We start from the raw sequence: 18,207 nt of genomic DNA on the forward strand, positions 1-18,207 counted from the left end.
GAACGCTTCGATCTACATCCATTACATCTCAGAAGAATGATCTCTGAAAAGTTCCTGCATGGGTTACTGAATGGATTAATTGATAGTCCTGTACTTCTCTCTGGTGTACATTTCATGGTGCCTAGGCCTAATGCTAGACATCCCCTAACATTCTTTCTGCCAAAGCCTCATACTAACATCCTGTTGAAATCTCCGCTATATACAAAGTGTTATATGCATAATTTGTTCGTTGAGTTGTATTTTTTTGGTTACCATATTACTCATAATTGTCTTTTGTATTGGGATTTTCCTGTTGGACAATAAATGAATAAATACATACAATATGTGCTACATTTAATCGGATCTGTCACATGTGTAATATAAATTTCTCTTTAGCTTGATCATTACTCTTGGGATTAAGACCCATGTGTTTAAGTTATAGCTACTAGGCATATTGCAGTTAATTTAATTTTGTTGAATATGTTATTGTCTTGTTAAACTTTTATAATTGGGTTTTTATATCATATTAATAGTTATTTGTTTGTAATTTTTTGGATAACTTTTGAGATTGCAACTTTACTTTTTTACTTTTCTTTTATTTTTTTAGGTTTGTTTTGTGTTTTTTTTTCTTTAAACTATATTTTTCATTGTTTTGCAACTGTTTCCCTGTTATTGGGCAAATTGCTTGTTGGAAATAAAGGCTTATTATTATTATTATATAAATAAAAACAAAGTAATAATACTTATAATAATAATGCACTGGTGTAAACTAATAATTCATAATACCTAAATAGGTTTACTAGCAGTATATAACAAGTCCATTTCTAAAAAGAAAAAAGAAAGTTGGTGACTGAAGCTGTACCTAACCAATTCACTTAAAAAAACCCAAATTTATCTAAATTTAAGAATATATACTTCCTACACCTCTTATTAAACTTTTCCACATTCTGAGCTTGTCAATGTCTTTGGGAGAATATTATAGAACTTTGGAGCTAAAAATCTTATGAATCTATGCCCTAAATTTTTATGAATGTTTGGTATTTTTAAATGTCTGTAAATATTATTTCTTGTGTAATGTTGGTTATTTACATATGTTTTAAAGTGATTTGATTTGTGTGCATAGATACATGTAAAAATATAAAAGTGGAAAATAAGTTTGCGTATATTACTAGTCAATTTTAGGATATGTTGATCCCATTTTAGGTGCTTATCAACAATAACACAAAGATACCTGACATGTGGTACCTCATTAATAGGAGTTTTCTCTAAGGTAATATGGTCAAATTGAGGTCGATTAACTGATGATGCGGTGAAGGCTATATAATAATTAGTTTTTTGGCTGTTCAGACTTAAATCAAATCAAATTTTATTCAAATTTAAATATTCATACAATACATTTGAATTCTTTATAGACATTGTCTTTTTTATCAAAAATTTTGTTTAATTGGCACCTAGAGGTTAATACCCCTGTATGTGCACAATATTACTTATATACTATTTCCTAATAATGTAAATGTACCATATATTCATTAATTTTCCTATTTATGTACAAGTGTGGAATTAAATCATATTTCTACCGTATGACAAAAGTTTGGAAAAAAATTCATAATTATTTACAATAAAGTCCTTACCTTTCATTAAAAATCTTAATCCTACTTATAGTTTTAATTTTATTTGGTATTAGGCTGTAAAATTTTGGTGCTAAATAATTTGCAAATTTTAAATTTATAGTTTTTTTATTTGGTGGTATAATTAAGTGTCTATTAACATTTGCTCTTGTTTGATGATGATGGTTTACAAATTTTTTTAGTGTTTCTTTTTTATGTATATATTTACAAATATAATGTATGTATAAACAGTCTAAGTTGCAGATGTTGCTGTTATACAATGATTTAGTTGGATATCGCCTATCTTTCCTAAAAATTATCTTTAATATGGAGTTTTGTATTGGGAGAGAAAACTGTGATTATTTTCATTTTTTTTTGATTGATTGATTAGAAGGCTTTGCTTTACTTTTTTCATTTGTTCCATCTGCTATAACCTTATAAATTTTTTTAATATTATTTTTATTGCTTTATATTTGATCCTTATAAAAATTAAATTTCTGTTTCTTAATTAAATTGTTTAGTTTATTTCGATAAATTCGATAAACATAAAGAAAAATTTGGCAACATGGTGTGAGGTACTGTTTACTTTAGTTCCAAAAAGTTGTGAAATATCCGGAGGAAACGGCTTAGAAAATTGTGTAACTTGTGTGTATTGATGATTTAGTGTTTATAGACAACGTGTGTATAAAGGTAACTTACAAATTTTAGTAATAATTTCGAAGTTGTGTGGGCTATTGTTTATAAATAATTGCTCTCGAGGCGCAACGTTGCCGGACGGAACAATAAAATATTCCTGATAGGAAAGGTTATTTGTAGACCGCGTAGGTGATGTCGGAGAAATGTGGCGTTTGTAAAAAAAAAGTTGCAGAAAATGAACAGGCCCTTTGCTGCGATGTCTGTGAAATTTGGTATCACAGAACATGTCTTAATATGACTAAAACAACCTATATGCGCTATGAAAAAAATGTAAATTCTGGATGGAAATGTGAAAAATGTAAAGATAAAAAGCAGGATAATAAGAAAGATGAATACACGATTGCAGATATTATGTCGAAACTAAACGAAATGGATGGAAAATATAACAAGCTATTTCAAAAGTATGAGGAGCAAATAAAAATAAATAATGAGCTTAAGGAGGAAATTCAAAGTATCAAAAAACAATTAAATAATAAAGAACAGCAAGAGTTAAATAATAATGTTATCATTCAAGGAATACCATATAAGGAAAATGAGAAGCTAGAGGAAATTGTTGACAAATTAGCATCTGCATTAAATGTCCCACAAGTTCCCAACAGTATAAATAAAATTTATAGGTTGGGTTTTTCAAAAGACAACAAATCATCACCAATAAGAGTTAGTTTTAGAACAGGAGAAGATAAGAAAAAGTGGATGACAGCTAAGAAAACAAAAACATTAACAACACATGATTTAGAACGATATACTGATAAACGCGAAACAATTTACATAAACCATGATTTGACCAAATTTAATCTGGATCTTTTTAAAAGTGCTAAACGATTTAAACAACAAAACAACTACAAGTACTTATGGATTAATGATGGGAAAATTATGCTGCGTAAAGATGATAATACTAAGGTTGAACTATTGCAGGACTCCAACGACTTAAAAAACTAATTATACCTCAAAATAAACTTAACATAATTTATTATAATATCCAAAGTCTCCGAAATAAGTTTGATGAATTCCAAGCCAGCATAAAAAGCATATCAAGCGATATCATTGTTCTTGTAGAAACATGGTTATATCCAAATGAAACACATTTTTATAATATCGATGGATATCAGGCAGTTCATTCCTGCAGGGACTCTAGGGGCGGGGGCGCGAGCATTTACATTAAGAATACAGTGCATTTTAACAAAATAGACTGCAGTGATCAAACAGAACCCTATAACTGGGTGTGTATAGAACTAGATAAACTTAAACTGAGTGCAATCTATAGACCTCCATGGTATTCACCAAATGAGTTCCTAGATAAGCTGGAATCTGTGATAAGTAAATATAGGTCTAATCATATTATTTTAGGTGACTTTAATATTAATCTTTTAGATCAAGACTCTATAATTACTAAAGACTATAAAAATATGGTTGCATTAAATAATTTTTGTTTTGTCAATGAGATTAGTCCTGCCAGCGCCACTCGAGTCTCACAAAGTAGAACAATAATAGATCATGTGATTTGTACTACTAACAAAAAAAATGAATGTGATATTAGTGTAGAAGATACTTCTTTATCTGATCATAGAAAAATTTGTTTAGAAATAAGCGCAAATATAAGGAAATTCAAGCCTGGAATATTTGTTCAACGTCCCGTACTAAATATACAAAAATTTAAACAAAAACTCCAAGATAAGCTAATAGAAGAAAATATAGATTCATTTCAAAATTTAATTAACGTAATTAGCAATTGTAAAATAAAATCAACAATTAATAAAAAAATTAAATGTCGACAAAACAATGATTGGATAACACCAGACTTATTAATTTTAATTAAAGAAAAAGAATTGGCGTATAAGAAATATAAAAAAGCTCCAGAAAATAATAACTTCAAATTAAATTTTACAAGGTTAAAAAATTCACTAAATAATAAAATAAAAGCATTAAAAAATGCGTTTTTTAAAAACAAATGGGCCCAAGCAGCACAAAATACAAGAAAACAGTGGGATACAATAAATCTGTTTTTAAATAATAATTCTACTAAAAGCAATATAAACCAAATCGAAATTAATGGTTTATTAGAAAATGATGATAAAAAAATTGCAGACAGTTTGAACAAATATTTTACGGAGGTAGGTGCGACCATAATCGAGGACATGCGGACTGATACAAAAAATATATTAAAACATGATTTTAAGGAGATTAAATGTGATAATAGCATATTTTTTGAGCCGACAGACAGTAATGAAATAAGCAACATAATATTAAGCCTAAAACGAAATGCGGCTCCGGGCCATGATAAAATTACAATACTTGATCTAACTAATATAAAAGAGTACATATTAAATATACTAGTCATACTTATAAATAATGCATTCAGCATAGGCGAATTTCCTCCTGACCTCAAAATATCTAAAGTATGTCCAATTCATAAATCTGGTCCTAAAACCCAATTAAATAACTACAGGCCTATATCTATAACAAGTGTCTTCAAAAATTATCGAAACAGTGATTAAGAGGCGGATGATGTCATTTATAGAAAAATATATCTCATACGATTTATACCAATATGGGTTTCTTAAAAACAGCAGCACTTTAAGTGCTACTATAGATCTCCTTAACTATGTGTCAGCTAATTTAGATCAAGGCAAAATTGTCATAGCAGTTTTTGTCGATTTAAGAAAGGCATTTGACGTAGTTAATCATGACATATTATTAAACAAGCTGGAAGAAATGGGTTTTCGAGGATCTGCACTGTCCTTGATTGGGTCATACTTACTTAATAGAAGACAATATGTACATGTAAATAATAAAGAAAGTAATATCTTAACATTTAACTGTGGTGTCCCTCAGGGGTCAGTGTTGGGACCATTACTGTACTCACTGTATGTTCTGAGTTTACGGGTAGCAGGGTTAGACGCCCAATATTATACATTTGCTGACGATACTGTATTATTGTATTCGGATAATGATTGTGATAGATTGGTTAATAGGCTAAATGATGATCTAACTAAATATAGTCAATGGTTACTACAAAATAATCTTAAAATAAATTTGGACAAAACCAAATATATCCTATTTAAACAGAAAAATAAGACAATAAATCAAGTTAGAATATGTCTAAATGGCGCGACTTTAGAAAATGTAAATAATATAAAATATTTGGGACTTACACTGGATGAGAATCTTAATTGGAACGCTCATATTGACTACTTAAAAAGTAAGATAATTCCCTTTACAGGAGCATTTTAGAAATGTAAGCACTTCTTAAGTAACGCAGCTAAATATAAAATATATAATGCTTACTTTCTTTCAAACTTGCGGTACCTAATTCCAGTGTGGGGAACCTGTTGTAATTACAATTTTCAAAGAGTTGAAATTTTGCAGAGTAAAGTACTCAAGATTTTATTTAATCTTGATTATTTTATGCATGCGGGGGACATATTTGAAATATTGAAAATCCACTCAATTAGTCACATACTTAAAATAGAACAAGCAAAATTAATATTTAAAATAATTAATAAGCTACAAAAATCAAATTACACTATTGTTTATTCTAGTGAAATACATGCACATAATCTAAGAAACAACAATATTCGACTAAGTAGTGCTAGAACAAACATTGCCCTTAGAAACCCAATCAACGCAGCGACACAAACCTATAATGATCTGTCTTATGAAATAAAACAAGAAGTTTCTTATTATAAATTTATTAGAATGGTTAAGCAATCCTTACACTATTAACAAAGTTACTAATATGTAATTCTATGGCCACATTGTTACAATAACATATTTCTTTTAAATGTAACTTCGGTACCAATGCTAATATAAGCATTGCTTAGAAGTTTATTCATATATTGGACTTGTGTGTTTATTAAGTTTATGAAATAGGCAATATTATAAATATGTATTAAGAAAAAAAACGTAAAAAAAATAAATTTTGTAACCAGATAATTGCTTTAATATATGAAGTGTTTTCAAAAAAAATTTTATAAATAGTGTTTTGTTCTTCGGTAATTTTTTTTCTAGTATATATCTATGTTTTATAGAAGTAATCAAACCGGTTGTAATCCATTCCTTAATTTTATTGTGTTTTGAGTATTTCATAGGGCATCTTAAGGTGACATTTTGCAAGGACTTTTTAAAAATATCCAAAAAGGAGTTTGTGGCTTGTTCAGGATCCTCTGTACCTGACCTAGACTTCTGACCAATCCTGAGCTGACAAACTCTGTTTTAAGAGATCATAATTTATATATTTGGAATAGTCTATTTGTTCTTCAGAAAGTATTAGTGCTTGCCTCAAGATTAACATTTAGCATAATTGGGTAGTGGTCTGTTATATGAGTATTCAAGATAAATGATTTAAATTTTAAATTATTTGTTTAAATTTTTTGTCTGACAAATAAATGGTCAATACATGGCTGTTTCATGAGTTACCCTTGTTGGAGAATTCTGCCGTCCTTAGTTAAAACATCCTAACTCGCAAATCGATAAAGCTGAGAAAATTGAGATTTTATGAAAACTAATATGCAGTTCTCAAGTTTTAAAGCAATTCCCTGGTTCTTTTTATATGCTTAGAAATTTGCTTTTTACATTTGTGGGTAAAGTTTAATAAGGGACTAGATTCAATATTTGGTGAAATTTTTGGAAAAAAAGTTAGATAGGACTTTTTAACTTAGTAAAGTAATTATAATTGAAAATATACATATATATATATTTGGACTGATTTTTATTAAAGACACAGGAGTTACATTTCAAATTAACATTATAACTAAATTACTAACTAATAAAACATTAGAACATTAAAAACAGTATGAAAATAAATTATGAATGGAAAAAGTGCTTTACTCTTACTGGAAATCTACATTTTCTTTATTGTCAGTATCATTATTTTGGGAAACGGCTAATTCCTCCAGAATATCATTCGGTTAGCCGGAATCATAGGACGTAGCTTAGAAATCAAATTTTGTTTTTTTTTTAAATTTTACACCTCGACATTGTGTTCGGCAAGAAGGTTTTGGTTCTTCCGAAAAGGCATATTTGTAGTACAACACATTTTATCCCCTTTTAAAGTGCAAATGTACCATATTCTGCAAGTAAGGTTTGAGAACATTTTTTTGAAGCTTAAACTTGGATGAACAATCTTTCCATTCCAAAAAGGTGTTTTGTATGTTCATCTTTTTTACGTGGACCTTAGATGAGTTTGCCATTTGTACAGAAGATTTAAAATCATTAAAATCGATCACCTTACAGTACCTTTTCAATAATTGTTCTACTTGGTGATGGAACGAGTCCGCGGACATAAAAGTGTGGCCAGATGAAAATATTTTATTTCCAAATTCTGCAGTTCAGTTTCGATAGAGCTTACAACATAAACAAAAAGAAAATAAAGCCCAATTTTTGTTTTGAGCTGCACATTCGTCAAGCCAGATCGTAACATAAGTCTCTGTTATATTAAAAAAAAAATAAAAAAAAAGGTGAAATTAAATCTTCCTTATTTCGACCCGCAACCCCTTTGCTTAGCACTTTTCGAATATGCCCCTACTAGCATATTCGAAAGCATTTCATAGAGTTTGAAACCTAGACTATAAATCCAGGCATATTTTCATTTAGGCTCTTTTTTTACGACTCTTAGAATTTTTCACCTGACTTTTGTTGGCTCTACACAACCCTTCCTATATACCGATTTTTTCCAAAAACCATACAGTTCTCAAGCCTCCATTGAACTTTTAGTCCTGGAAATTTCAAGCGGTTTGAAGGTTTCGAATTTGAGTTATTGCGTTTCAAAGAATTTGACATTATGCCTCCTGTTTTGAACAACTTTTAGATTCTTGTCTTCCAGAGACACCTGAAAACCCTAAATATAAAAAAAAAGACTTAAGAGTCAAAAATCTAGGGTAAGAGTAGCCATTGACAGGCTGACCTTATATTATACTTCTGAATGCACAAGGTGTGTCTCTCTCGTCTCATCAATGAATATTCTACAAACGGAAAGCTACTTAGGACATTTAAACTTAGAAAAAGATAGATAGGACATTTTAATTTGGGATTATCGTCTTTTCTGCACATCGAACAATATATTTAGGTGAATTTAAGGCATAAAAAATGTAGTTAGGACTTTCTAATTTAGCCAAGGAGGCAGATACCATTTGATAGGTCAATAAAATGTAATAAGCCAAAAAAAGAAAATTTTGTAGTTAGGACGTTTTAACTATTAATTATGTGGGATAAAAAACCATTTTGGCCCATTAGAGAGAGATATTCATTTACAACAGGATTTTGTTTGTTTTCTATATTAATATTCAAATCGCCAGTAAAAATTTCAATATTTTATAGAAGCCTGTGATAAATTTAGTTTTATATGATTTACATCAACATTCAGTGTTTGTTTCTCGGACAAAAATTAGCAAACCATCATTTTTGTTAAAATCACCATTGTTATAAAAGGTATTGTATCCTGGTATGTTGTACATATTACAAGTTAGAATTTGAAAACATTCACTTAAAATAAATATATCACAATAATACAGTTGATAACGTTCTATAAACAAAAGTAATTCATCAAAGTTTTTTTTGTATATATTTAATATTTAAATGTAATATATTTATGACCTTGTTTTTTAGCAAAATTTGTTTTTTTAATAATACGTCGTTTACTAGTGTCCCACGCTCCTCCGCACTCAATCTGTCCAATATTTCATCTTGTGGGGGTTTAAACATTATGAGTTGTATTCAATCTTACTTTTAAGTATGTCCAATTGGTAATTGTAGCTTGGACAGTTTGGGTCCGACGTTGCATGTGACACACTGTATGAGAATTTGTATTTTTTGTTTGCTTCTGTACAGTTATTGTACTTTTTTATTGCTTTGTCACATTTTTCGATTTCATGATTACCTGCACAGTATTCACATACCTTATTTTTATTACATTTGTTATTTTTATGGTAAAATTCCTGACAATTATAGCACCTTGTGACACTCAAGTTCTCTTATATTGGACAACGCTGCCATCCAATATGTACCTTTTTGTATTGCATGTATTTTTGAAACATAGCTCCTGAACACTCTGCGAAAATAGTTGCTTCCATGTTCCTTTTTTTTCTCACATATGTTATTTTAAGTTCATCTGTGTCGGTAATCCATTCATTTTGGTTTCTTATGATTTTCTCTATTTGTTGTTCAGATTCATTGCCTTCATATCCTGGAATTTTTATCTTTGGTCTCATCATTGTTGTTGATTTTATTTCATATTTATTTTGTAATTTTCCTACAGCAGCTTTTTTTAAATCTTCAACTTCCTGCTTGGTTAGATATTTAATGACCATGTTCCCATTTCCTGTTGCGCTCATACTTCTTATACCAATGTTTAGTTCGGAAAGATTAATTTTCTTAGTTATCTCTTCTTTTGTTTTTGCTACATCTTGGAGTTGTTTCGGACGGATAATCACATTTGGATTATTAATCCTGTTCTGCACTGTTGGCTTGCTTGTAACTCCTGCATAACTGTTTTCAGAGAGATCATAAATATTTTCATTTTCCTTTACTTTTTTTATTTCTTCAATTTGAGCTTTTAACATGCTTATAATTTCATTCTTATTATTAATATTTGCATTTTTGCTATCTATGACTTCTTGCAATAGTTCAAATGTATAATGTTTTGTGCATGTAGCAATTAAATTTCATGACCCTTTTTCCAAGTAGCTTTAAGACTTTAACTTCCGATGCGGATAAACCACCACAAGATTTACATATATGGTTTTTACAGCCATCACAATTAAAGACTTCTTTCGACTTAGTCTCTTCACAAATTACACACTCCATTAGGGATCATCGATCACTGTCTTTATTGTCTATAAATGGGCAATATTAAACAAAAACATAAAGTAATTTTCTAAATTACCACTTTTTAAGGAAAAACAAATCTTTAAGCTATAAACAACATGACATTTATCTGAAGCAAACTAAATTTTGAGCAATGGTAGATGTGGGTAAACCATCATTTTTTAGTTTAACTATGAGTCCCCGCTTTTCTCGGCCACAATGTTTCTTTCTACCCACTTAAAAAAAAGCAGTTTAGTCAATATTATAATACTCTAAATAAAGCAAGAACAACTTACTTGTAGTGAAAATTATTTTAACAAAATTTAAATGATGTGCTATGTATGTATATTTTTACTTATAAAGCGATAAAAATACAAATATTTTATTATTGCTCATTTTTTGTTTTCTTTTGGGGGATTCTTTTGGGTATTGGTATTGGTTTACCTTGTATTCATTTAAATTTATTCTATTGGTGTTTTTTATGATTTTATGATTTTTTATTTTTATGATTCTAGTTTGCCCACAATAACACCTACAATTTAACCCATGTTAAAAATAATTCTACGCTCCTTTTATAAATGTGTTTTAATTATAACTAAAGAAACCTAGACTTAGCGTCCTAAGTGTCCTAGGTAAACAGGTTTCTGTTTTATTTCTGACCCCACCCAACAACCCTCCGCAATAATAAACATTGATGGTTATCAGTTGGACCAGTGTACCACAACAAACAAGAGAGCTGGTGGGGTGATGGCGCTTGTACGAAACGATATCAAATATAAGATCTGTGATACAGAGTGTGTTCAAAAGTATATCTGGTTATTGTCCCTAGATTTAATAGAATAAAACATAAAAAGGACAAATATTTCAGAGAGGCAATAGATGAAAATAAACAAAATTCAAGTGAAAACACTTGAAGACATTACTCCCGAAAAAAAGTGTATCTAGACCGAAGGAAATTATCTTTGAACAGGGACCACTGAGCACGGATAAGGATATAGCCAATAAATTTAATTAAATAAAAAGTATTTTGTGGAGAGCATATCGGCAATAAATCGACCATCTGCTAATTTCACATACTTCAATCTAAATGAAAGCGTGGAGAATCACATCTTTAAAGATTTCACTTGGTTTGAAAATGTTTCAATGGTTGACCTAAGAAGAATAGTGAGTGGAATGAAAAATTTTGGTGGCGGTGAATCTGATATTTCAGCACGGGTTTTTAAAGATGCTTTTGCAGTGGTTGGAAACCGAATATTAGATGTTATAAATACATAATTATCTAAAGGGCATTTTCCAAAGGAATGGAAGTCATCTCTGGTAGTTCCGGTACCGAAGGTTCCAAGTATTAAACAGCACTCGAGTTTTAGACCGATCAATACTGTGCCAGTATACGAGAAAGTATTAGGACCCATTGCCAATGAGCAGCTACAGAGACATTGTGATTAGAATAATATAATTGTTTCTGGTCAAACGGGATTTCGAGCAGGTGATTCTTGCGAGACTGTGATGGTTAGCATCTGTGATGAGTTTGTTAGTGCAATTGATGACAATAATCTAGTTTTGGCTGTATTTGTAGATTTCAGAAGAGCTTTCGAGATTGTTGATAGGGATATTTCGATTGATAAATTAGAGAATTTAAGTATAAAGCACTTAGCCTTGAATTGGTTAAAATCCTACTTATCAGGTAGGATACAAAAAGTAAAGTATGAATCTATCTTGGTGAAATATGGAGTATCACAGGGGACTGTTTTAGGGCCCTCGTTGTTTCTTCTGTTTATATATGATATAGTCAAAGTTGTAAAAAATTGTAAAATTACATTAATTGCTGACGATACAATGGTATGTGTCGTTGGTAATAAAATCGAACAAATGCAGCAAGATATCAATAATGACTTAAATCCACTGTTTTTATGGCTGTGTAAAAATAGTTTTAGCATTAATGACCTAAAATCGAAATTCTGGGTGTATGGCAAAAAACATAGATTAAGTTTGGTGAATGTGGAACATTTTAATATTAATATAAATGGCGTTAAATTATAGTATGAGCAACATATGAAATATCTTGGAATAGTATTAGATTCTCAGTTGAACTTTTATGCTCATTGTGATTATATATTAAGAATATTTTCGCAAAAGGTTGGTTTTGTATCTCGAATTGCAAAAAATTTTACAACGTATACGAAATTATTACTTTATAATAGCTTAGCGTCACCCCATTTACAATACTGTTCAACTTTATTGTTCAGTATACCCAATTATAAAATAGCCAAATTTCAGATAGTACAAAACAGAGCAATGCGCGCAATCCCGAAATGCAATAGATATACACCTGTGATAACTATGTTAAATGTCTTGCAATTATTCTGTGTAAAGCAAAAAATAATGCTTAATGCTTTTAAATTTATATTTAAGATTAAAAATATAATGTTACCTAGTACATTTGTGATACAGTTAAATGCGTTATGAATGTTCATGACTATTATATCAGAAACCGTAATGATTTCATCCTAGTCAATCGATGCAACACCTCACAAATGTTGAACAGTATTCTGAATAAAGGTTTGTTAGAGTTTAATTGACTGCCAAAAAATATTAAAGAATGTAAAAATGTTAATGCATTTAAAAGATTAATTAAAAATTATGTCTTGTCTGAAATTGTATCCTAATTGATTTATAAAAATAATTGTTTTGTTGTATTTATCTCTTGTCTTGTCTGAAACTATGACTATGTTAACGGTTTTAAAGGACTCTAATTTGCTATTATCATTTTATTATATTTATCATTTTGTATGATTAATTAGTTCTTAGGTAATTTTCTATAGGTTTTATATGTAATGTTGGTTTTTTCTAGGTTTTATGTATAGTATTTTAATAATTCTATTTTATAGTATCTTTTATTATTCGACGTGCTCCACAGTTGGGTTGTGACTTGACTCCTTGACGGGATACTTCTGGAAAACCGGAGGCTGCGATTGTCCATGGAATACCGGGACGATCCAAGATGTCTCCAGGAAAATAACCGAGGTGCCCTGTTTAGCCTGAGACAATAAAGACGACCTAGAAAACATGTGTCAAAAAAATGCTCGAAACATCAACACGAGCCGACCATGAGATGCAACATCAGTACTATCATCGAATGTTGATAAATCAAAGAAAGTGGAGCGGAACGATTTACCTATTTAATTATATTATGTAGATTGGATAGTCAAGGATACATTATTGTTATTATAATTTTCGCATACCTATACCATATTATGTCATAATTAAATATTTTAGATCTTCATGTATGCTATTACATTATAAGATTTATATTGTTTTCTTGTAGCATTATGCTAAATAAATGCATTATTATTGTTATTATTATTTTGAATTAATGTAACCCTTATACCATCTTCTCCAGAAGAAGAGGTAGCTTTCAGGGATTCAATATGTAAGGACAGTTAGTTTTCAGTAATAGGTTTTAAAAATATTGAATTAATTTGCGTATTAGCCTGTTTATTTTCATAATTTGGCAATTTCAAATTTTTATCAATTTTGTTTTGTATGGTTTTATCTATATTTATAAATAAATATCAAAAACATTAGCTATATCTTTCTCGTTTTCCATGTAAGTATCTTCATAAAAAATACAAAAGCGTTTAGAAGTCTGATTTTTGTTGTCCAGTTAACTCATTTATGGTTCTCCAAAGTTTTTTATAATCTTTTTTGGATTCATTCATTTTGCTTTTGTAAAATATATTTTTAGTTGAGTTAATTAATTTATTTAAAAAAATTATATATTTTTTAAATTTTTTGCTAACTCTGGGAAGTAGTTTTTAATAAGCTGCTTCTTAAGATAATTACTATGGTTTATAGAGTTTAAGATACCTTGCGAATTTTCTTTTTCGAGTTTTACTATTGTAATATTCTGTAAAAGTGTATTGATCCATTATGGACAAAAACTTTTTTAACAAATACTTGACATATTGTTTCAACACAGTCATTTCATTTACAGATCCGAGATTGTATTCATCATTTTAATTCTATTATCGTTTTAAAAAAACACATTACCAAATCGAGTAAAGAAAACAAATTACATTACCAATTAATAAAACACATTACCAATCTTCTATTGTGTTTCTTGATGGCTTCTTTATAGATTATTTACCATTTTTAAATACTTGGTGTTATCTTTCAAACTCACTATAATCAGCCTAGTTCTTTCTATCTTTTCTCCAATCCTATAGGCTTTTACCATATATTATCTTCCTTAATGTTCAATCTCATGTTGGTGTTAAACAAGCTTAATATTTTGTTTGACAACCTTTCACCAATCTCCTCGTCTAAATTGTATGCGCAGATATTGTTCATTTTATTTGCCTGCTGCAAATTCTTACGCGAAAAATTCTGACGCGAGTTATATCCGTGAGAATCGCTAACTCTTCACCATGGACTTTTTCTATGGCGTATTTAATCAAACGATCATCGTGAGAACCGCTGAATCTTCACAAAGTGGTTGGGTTCATCAGCGTATTTTATCTATATAAACCCTTAGTTTTAAGATCATATAAGTTTATTGTGACCTAGTAAATTATTTGTATTGTACAAGATTTATAACCTGTCACTCTGCCAGTTGTACTTTTAAAAAAGTCTTAGTATCGCAAAACGTTCATAATTGGCTCAGATTCGGTAGGATTGTACCTCAAAAGCAGCTTCAACGTCGAAGAAAACTTCTGGGAGTGTTTCAACACTGGTAGCGCAATCCAAAGAATTGACATTTGGCATCAGAGCTGTCTACAGGTGTCCAATAATCCTCGGGAAGAAGAAGTCACTGTAAGTGCCTTTTCCTTTTGCCTCTAGAAGAAATGATACCAGCAAAAATGAACTGGGATCTTTTTAGATCTAAATTAAATAATATTAAACCATAGATAAGTGTGCGAATGACGATGAATTAAATAAAAAAAACTTGTGGAAAAAGCTGAAATTTTAGCTGGCAACCGAGCTGAAATTACTAGTTGGCCAATATTAAAAGATGCGTTAATCTAATACTTTTCGGATCGGAGAGATCTGGATTGTCTAACACAAGAATTAGTTAGAACCAGACCCAATCAAAACGAACATTTGTTAAATTTTGATAATAGACTTCAATTATCGAGAAGTGATAGTGATTATTGAGAGTTTCTAAACCTAATTATAATAACACTAATAATAATTTTAAAAATAATAAAAAATAATTATACACCAATATATAATCGACAATTTTACAACAATAATAATGTCCCATATAAAAATTTCTCCAATAATTATAATCAAACTCCACGAATTTCAAATTTCCCAACAGGCCCAGTTAATATGGCAATCCTGCAAAGGCAATTACTGCCTCAGAAATATTTCACTAATAGTCAAGTTTTTGGAAAACCAAAAAATGTTTTCAAACCCAATCAAATAAATCCAAGAGATTTACCTAAACCAGAACCCATGTCAACAACTTCAAGAAATCCCTCTATGCGAAGTATTAGACCACTTCCACAATACATATTATAAAACACACAAAATTATTTCCAAAATAATCCAAACCTAATTTTACATTTGAAGAATTACATAATCAGGAAAATCCTGATAAAAATTAACGAATATACTGATCCATATGATCCAGACATAAATGAAATTTATGAAGACTATCCCCAAGAATATTTCACTGCACTTTATAGAAGTGTAAAAAATTCTGAAAATTATGATGACAAACAAGAAACAAATTATAAACATATGAAAATTTTCACGAACTCGCCATGGTAGACGAACCACCATAACAGAACTACATGTTTCTAGTTATAATTCATTACCTTATCTTGAAACTAAATGAGCCATCCTAAAATAAAATTATTAATTGATACTGGTAATAAATCAATACTTAAAACATCTATTGCTGAAAAATATTTTCCAAATTGTATTTACAATTCTAAAAATGTAATTAAAACCGCTGTTGGTAGTAAAAATACTCAATATCGAGCGACAATTCCTTTATCATCGGAATATGGAATTAATCATAAAATGAATTTTATTCTTTTTGATTTTCATGATTACTTTGATGAAGTAAGGGGGCTCACTGATTTACGAAAAACCAATTTAAATATAAATTTAAAAAATCAAATCCTTTTCACGTTATCTGTTATATTTAAATCCGTATGAACGTGTATTAAAATATCTACCTGTAACCGTATACAACGAAGAAATATTAATTCCTCATATACGCATTAATCAGTTGTATATTCCACAAACACTTAGCTATGCAAGAAATGGATATGTAGTAACTGAGATAATAAACAACTCGGACAAAATTGCAACTTTGATTTTAAAATAGATCTATTAATGTCGAGCTTTTTATTTCAAAATCTTTTGATTTTAATTCCTATGAAACAATGAAAAACAATTCAAAAAATAATAGATTCCAAAATTCACCTAGTAACAGTGAGACAGAAAATTTAATACGTTTCAAACATTTATATTCCGAAGAATCGGGTTCTAGGTATAATTAATTTATGTACAGAATTTAAAGAAATTTTTCAGAAATTAGGAGGAAATTAGGAAATCTAACCATTTAAAAACAAAAAATTGATACAAACGCTTTAGAAACTTCCTCTGTTATAAACGAACCCGGCGATATAGATGAAACGATAAGAAATCTTTTAGAAAATCCTAATAAGTTACCTTTTATCAGTGATGAAGAATTAGCTTCTATACTTTAATATTAATTTAATAATTCCATTTATAGTGTAACCAAATTTACTCCTTTTGAAATTGTTAAAGGTCATCTAAATAATAACAACCCTTTTGATCTTAATGACCACATTATTCTATCCGATTATATCGATGGTTTAAAGCGCAAATATTGTATGTCCAGAATGACGAGTAAGGTGGGGATCAACACTTTACTCATATTGTAAAACCACAGACTAATAAGTTCTGTCTAAGCACAAATATAGTAAGTCCGGATATACAATATTTGTGTTTTTTTAGAACAATTAACAACAGCTCAAATATTGTATATCCGGACATAACATAAATGTGCGCTGTCGTTCCATGTCCCTTAAAAGGACCAATGTTCCACATGCAATGTGTATTATAGCGCTACAGACAAAACCAATTTGGAAGAAAGCTGGCAACTTCACAAAAAGAAGGAGAAAGAAGCAATGGAGATGAAAGATGCTAAAGATAAAAAAAGATCATTAGAAGACTCAATCTACCGAGCAATTTCTTTTGATTTAGAAGCTATTTTGTTAGTCCATTTTTCCACTGATTCTCAAATCTATTACAAGCGTAAGCTCTCTGTTTTTAATTTCACCATATTTGATTCCTTTGATCACAGTGGTCACTGTTTCCTTTGGGATGAAACTCATGGCTTTAAAGGAGCTTCAGAAATTGGTACGTGCCTATTAAAGTATTTGTACAACTTACCTCAGACTGTGTCACATATTTCTAGTTTTTCTGATACTTGCGGAGGGCAAAATCGGAATCAATTTGTTACCGCAGCGATGTTGTTTGCTGTCAATAAAATTGAACACTTACAAATTGTAGATCTAAAGTTCATGGAATCCGGCCATTCCTATCTAGAGGCAGATTCAATACACGCCACTATTGAACGAGCACGTAAACATCGCATAATTTTCACAACCGAAGAATGGGGGTTTTTAATAGAAATAGCAAGAAAAAAACCATGTCCGTATCAGGTCTATAAAGTTGCTTTTCCAGATTTTTATGACTTACAGGAAGTGGCGTCACTTGTAATGCAAAATACCAAAGTAAATACTTCTAAGGAACAAATAAAATGGCTTCACATTAAATGGCTAAGATTTGATAAACCTAAACCATTCATCATTCGATATAAATATTCATTGGCTGATAATGAATTCTTAGAATTTGATGTTTTGCAAGAAAGAAAAAAGAAAACTCTATCATGGGAAACTCTGGACTTAGCACAAAAATATAAACAAAGATTGCCAATTTCAGAAGCCAAAAAAAAAGACTTACCTACTTTATTTGCTTGGTAAGCAAATTATTCCCATGGCATACAAACGTTATTTTGAAAGTTTACCGAGTTCAAAGAAAGCCAAAGATCTTGTTCCATATAAAATAAATCCTAACGTCG

At 29.9% G+C, this 18,207-nt stretch overlaps 1 long non-coding RNA gene across 1 annotated transcript; it reads left to right on the forward strand.

Annotated features, from left to right (window-relative positions):
• Positions 1-1,849: 1,849 nt before the first annotated feature.
• LOC126738198 (uncharacterized) lies at positions 1,850-13,439 on the forward strand. The gene is made up of 2 exons (XR_007661252.1): positions 1,850-2,276; positions 5,822-13,439. It is a non-coding gene; the product is annotated as an uncharacterized LOC126738198 (long non-coding RNA).
• The last annotated feature ends 4,768 nt before the right edge of the window (positions 13,440-18,207 follow it).

This window comes from Anthonomus grandis, chromosome 7, assembly GCF_022605725.1.
Source record: "Anthonomus grandis grandis chromosome 7, icAntGran1.3, whole genome shotgun sequence".
Classification (NCBI taxonomy): Eukaryota; Metazoa; Arthropoda; class Insecta; order Coleoptera; family Curculionidae; genus Anthonomus; species Anthonomus grandis.